Source organism: Propithecus coquereli, unplaced genomic scaffold (genome assembly GCF_000956105.1).
Source record: "Propithecus coquereli isolate 6110/MARCELLA unplaced genomic scaffold, Pcoq_1.0 Scaffold877, whole genome shotgun sequence".
In the NCBI taxonomy this organism is placed as follows: domain Eukaryota; kingdom Metazoa; phylum Chordata; class Mammalia; order Primates; family Indriidae; genus Propithecus; species Propithecus coquereli.
In genome coordinates, this window is record NW_012155029.1 from 357,154 (window position 1) to 362,933 (window position 5,780).

The window sequence follows — 5,780 nt, forward strand, 5'->3', positions numbered from 1 at the left end:
GGTTGTGACCCATGAGCTGAACCCCTGGACAGGGGCTGTGTGGGTCACAACCCGTCCTCCCGGGCAGGGTGTGAGCCCCCAACTGTCCCCTGGTGCCTCTTAGCGCAGCCCTCTGGACATCACCTGGCCTGGGAGAGTCAGTCCTACCGGGTAATGTTAAACATTCCAGAGTTGGTTATCTGTGGTGGTGGCTTGATTCTGGAATTGTTAGTCTTCGAAGACAATTCTGCATCAGGAGCCAGCTGGGTGTGATTGGGACACCAGCCGAGAGGGAGATAAAGGGAAGAGATTTGCAGAGAATTCACTGGGCTCCGGCAGGTGGCTGATTTGTACATGGAGTGTGCTCAGGGGCTGTATTGGGGTGAATGGTGGCCTCCAAAAGTGACATAGTACTCCTGGAAGCTGTGAATGTGGCCTTCATTGGAAAAAGAGTCTATGCAGACATTAAGTGAAGGCTCTCCAGATGCGATCACCCTGGATTATTCAGGTGAGCGCTGAATCCAGTGACAGGTTGCTGATGAGAGAAAGGCGGAGAGAAATGGGACACACAGGAAGGCACAAGGACAAAGGCCACAGGAAGGTGGAGGCAGAGATTAAAGTGAGGAAGCCTTAGCCATGCAATCCTCCTGGGTTACCCGTAGGCCCTAACCCCAACGACAAGTGTTTTTATAAGACAGACACGGAGAGAGATCTGAGACAGAGAATCAGAGAAGGCCAGGTGAAGACACAGGCAGAGATTGCAGTGATGTGGCCACAAGCCAAGGAACACCTGGAGCCAACAGACGCTGCATGAGACGAGGAGGGAACATCCCCCAGAGCCTCTGGAGGTAGCACGGCCCTGGTGACATTAGGAGTCTGGCCACGAGAACTGCGAGAAAATAAGTTTCTGTTGTTCTCAGCCACCCATCCGTGGTCATTTGTTACAGCAGCCACAGGAAACCATGGGGTGTCCATGGGTAAAAGGGGGTGCCCTGGTCACAGCCACGGCATAATTGGTGGTGGCGGGTCAGGCTGTGAGGGCCTCTGCCATCACCTGGGCTGACTCCCTGTCAGCACGGACAGAGGGAGGTCTCTGGCCTTCGATGGTTTAGTGAGGCGGGAGGAGAAGCAGCTTCCAAGCTCCTCCCCAGGCCACCTCGCCGAAAGGACAGCGGCTGCGCCCACCACGTGCAGGACCTGGGATGAACCGGGGGATGGGGAGTGACATCCTCGGGCTGGGACAGTCCCTGGAGGGCAGCAGCCAGGGTGGATGGGGCCGCTTCAGAACAAGGCAGAGCGATCCCTGTCGCTACCACCTGGGCCATCGCCCTGCTGTGACTCACCTGAGCACCGGCCACGGCAGGGGGCTGGGGCAGGTTCATCCCCACGAATCCCAGCTCCACGTGACCCCGAGGAGTGACTGTGAACGAGGGGCGGGGAGGATGGTGGAGCAGAGGCCACGTGGAGCCCTCCCCACGTGCTTCAGGGGACCCTGCGATACTCCGTGTCACCCCCCTGGATGCTCATCCTCCTCCACAAATAGGGACGGTGACAGCAACATCCGAGGAATCCAGCTTCTCAACACCAGAGCCTCGGGTGGCGGTTCGTTTCCTGCATGGACGAGCGCAGGGGGATGGGCTCCTTCTGCCCGGAGTGGAGCGGGAGGGAGCCGTCACGTCAGCCCTCTGTGGAAAAGCCTGGAAATCCCGCCAGGGCACACAGACGTTCTCTCTCCTGCCCGCCCTGACGCGGAGCTTTGTAGGATTTATTTACTTTTGACATTCAGCTTATTAAGCATTTACATCTAGAAAGCACATTTCCCCCAATCTTTAAACGCTGCTAATAAATCAAACCACACAGTTCACGAACCGGTTGAGTGCGGTGATAAATGCTGATTCCACCCCTAGTCGAGGTCTTTTCTTCACTGTGGTGAAGGACACGCAGCAGCGATCGTGTCAACCGCCCATCTGTAAGGGTACAATTCCGTGACGTCGAACATTCAGACGTGTGGAACCATCACCACCATCTGTACCCGGCGTTGGTCATCGCCCGACACGAACTCCAGGCCCGTTAAACGCTAACTCCCCAGGGCCCGGCCCCGGCCCCTGGAACCTCATTTCCGCTTTCTGTCACTGTGAATTTGCCTGTCCCGGGTCGCTCAGAGAAGCGCAGTCACACAGGATTTGTCCCTCTCTGTCTGCCTTACTGAAATGTGGCTTTTTGACGATCTTGGCCCTAGGAGCAGAACGTCAAATTAACCACAAAGGGTCACGTCACGGGATCCCACAGCCGAAGGCCCACGGAACAGAGAGACCCTGGCGCCCGAGCCTGGGTTCCCCCCATCCTGCCCTGGACGGGGCCTGGGCCCACGGCCTGTTTCCATGAGTGACGCAGTCCCTGGGCCAGGCCTGTCTCCAGCCGAGAAGCCCTCCAGCCCTGCCCTGGCCCCAGCCCGCATTCCTGCCTTTCTGGCTAATTGGACTTGATTGGGTTCCAGAGAGTTCCGGAAGGCCCCTCAGCGATGGCAGAGCCCCCCGACGTCCTTGGGAGGATTAGCTCAGCGACCCGCTGACCCTGGGCAATTAGGAGCATTTGCCCAGACTGTGAGCTCTCCCTCCCTCGGTGGTCCCCGGAATCCGCCGAGGGCGCCCCTGGCTGCAGAGCTCGGTGGGCTTTGGCTGTGCCTGGTGTGTCCTGGGGTCTGGCTCGTTCTCAGCACAAGGGGCCCAGCCAGGGTGCCTCTCTCCTTGCCCCCTGTGGTTCGTTTTCCTCCTCTCTGTGCTGAGTTGGAAGGTTCTGGTCCACATTCGTGTGAAAGACCCATTTATAATAGATTTCCTGTCACTTCCAGTTTGTCCTAATGACTACTTTAGTGACTGTATCTCCAAACACAGTGCCATTCTGAGGTACTGGGGTTACAACGTCAACATGTGCATTTTGAGGGGACATAATTCAGCTTTTAACACCCCATTTACAGAGGAGATGATGGAGGCTCAGAGAGGGACAGTCATCATTTGCCCAAGTTTGAACAGCAGGAACGAGAAGGACAGATGTCAAACATGCACCGGGTGTTAGTCATGGCTTCAGGGCTGTCTGTCTGCTCTGCCAGTGTCCACTGTGTCAGGTACGAACTGCAATAAACAACACCAGCAACCGCCTGTGTTTCCTCCGCCGCCCTGCGCCCTGTGAGACTGACGGTGGCCCCTTCCAGGGAGGCTGAGGTTCCTGAGGCTCCCACGAGGGTAGTGACACCACCACCCCTTGCCCTCACTGTGAGATGGACGGTAGCCCCCCAGGGGTGCCATCCGAGCCTCACAGCCAGGGAGGTGTCACGAGACGGTGGTGATCATGTTGAGCAGTGGGGTCCTCGTCACCGAGGGTGGTCACGGGCTATGTCCAGGACACATCCTTGGAAACGTGGGCATGGAGCCCATGAGCCAGATTCAGTATCTAAAATCAAACTCTTAATTCCCACCGTGAGCGTGTCAGCCTTAGGGTTGCCCGTGTGTCCAGTTTCCACCTGTGGGTCTGGGGTCTCTGTTAACAGCCCCCCTTCTGTTGGTCCGCAGCAGTGCCTGGCTTAGAGGGGAGATGCTAGGGTCCCCAGAGTTGAAAGTGAAGACTATGGTACGATGAAGTGTCCCCTAATAATGTGCCACATGGCAGTGCCCCATTCAGAGGACTGAGAGCAGAACGTTAGTTCTAAGAGTCCAGGTTCTGTACAGCATCGCTCCTGCGTCTTGCGTGTAGTGCCTGCTGTGCTGACGGGCTGCCCGGTTCTGGGACATAAAGTATAGCCTTCGTTGTCGCATCGCTTCTGTGGAAGACCCTCTGCTGTTTAAAACAAACAGTGTTTTCTAGTTTTCCGGAAACCTGAAACTGCTTTTCTTCCGGTGTGGGTCACATCTAGGACAGATGTTTGCTAGGATAACACTTTGGGACCTCAACAGAGGCTTACAAACACATCATTTTGTTTTCTTTTTTTTTGAGACAGAGTCTCGCTCTGTCACCCAGGCTGGAGTGCAGTGGTGTCATCAGAGCTCACTGCAACCTCGAACTCCTGGGCTCAAGTGATCCTCCTGCCTCAGCCTCCCGAGTAGCTGGGATCACAGATGTGCACCACCACGCCAGACTAATTGTTCTATCTTTTGTAGAGATGAGGTCTCGCTCTTGCTAAGGCTGGTCTCATACTCCTGGCCTCAAGGGATCCTCCTGCCTCAGCCTTCAAGATTGCTAGGATTAAAGGCGTGAGCCACCGTGCCTGCCTCCTTTTTATCTGATGTGTTTAATGTTGTCCCCGTAGTATAATAAAAAATATGTATTTGGTCTTTTTCCATAGTTCCTGGCGCAGGGTTCCTAAAACCCTTGGCACGGACATTCACAGGGTTGAAATGAGGGTCTTCAGACCGCACTTTGGAAGGCTGGATGAACCAAAGGGACCATCAAGGGTCCTTCGATATTTTAAAGAGCCCCAGACAAGTCTGCTATATTTACTCCAGTTTGTAGAAATCTTAAAAACTGGAAGGCAGAGATTACAGTGTGTAACCACACCTGGAATCATCATGGGCAATAATCAGATTAATCCAGATAAAGAATGACAAAAGGGCCAAGGTCCCTTGGCTCAGCCCCCTGCTGTGAACTCGAAGCTTTCTGCTCACGGGTGGGAAATAAAGTCAAGGTGAGCAGAACAGTTTCCAGGATTCCTCGATGCAGGAGCCTTTGGGTAGCCCCAGTGTGGGCTTTTAGCTAGACTGACGGGATACAGAAATGTGGGGTTGGTCGTGCCGCGGTGTGCATGTGTGTCCCCCCACATTCCTGTGTTGGAGACCCCGACCCCAAAGATGACGGTATCAGGAGGTGGAGCCTTTGGGAGGTGATTAGGTCATGAGGGTGGGGCCCTGCTGAATGGAATCAGTGCCCCAAAGAGCTCCCTCATTCCTTCCACCACGTGAGGACACAGACAGAAGGTGGCCAGTCAGGAAGCAGGCCTCCCCAGACACCAAATCTGCCAGCACCTTGAACTTGGGACTCCCGGCCTCCAGAACTGTGAGAAATCAACTTCTCTTGTTATTAGTAATGAGCTCCCTAGTCTGTGGTATTTCATTCTAGCAGCCTGAACAGACTAAGACGATGGGTTTGGGGTGGAAGCTTGGATGGAAATTCCAGTTGTGTCTCCTCTCCCCTGACCTGCTATCGTAAAACCAGAACCTGCTGCAGAGGTCCTCGTGGGGGCTACAGTGGCGAATGTGAGGGTTGGTGGCATTAAGCGGAAAGTTCAGACCAAACCCGCGTGCCTGAACCACTTGAGGTAAAGAGGTGCATCTCCTTCACCCAAACGTAGGATGTGGGCGCATATTGTGTCTGACCGGGCTTCGTTTCCCTCCCTGGAGATGTCAAACAGAGGTGCAGAAATCTGCCCTCCACCACTATTAATGGGAAACGTGCAGTGAGGACCAGTAAGACCCCCGAGCCCACCCAGAGCAGGGCAGAAGCTGGAGAGCTGGCTGGAAGAATTCTCTGGGCCACAGCCCAAGCCTGTGAGCACCTCCCAGCAACAACTACCGGGACTTGGAACCGAAAACTGTCCACTTGTGTGCCAATTCCTGTCTTGCTATCAGACAGTCATCAACACCACCCTTGTGACGGGAGGACGTGAAACCATCTTGACAGTGGAACACTCGTGTCTTGCAGGTCCCGAGGCCCAGGATCTGCCGTTCATGAGAACTTGAGACAACACAGGCCTTCCCACTGTCCCCCTGCATAGAAAACGAAGGCTTCGATTGCAAGTGGGTTTATTTTAA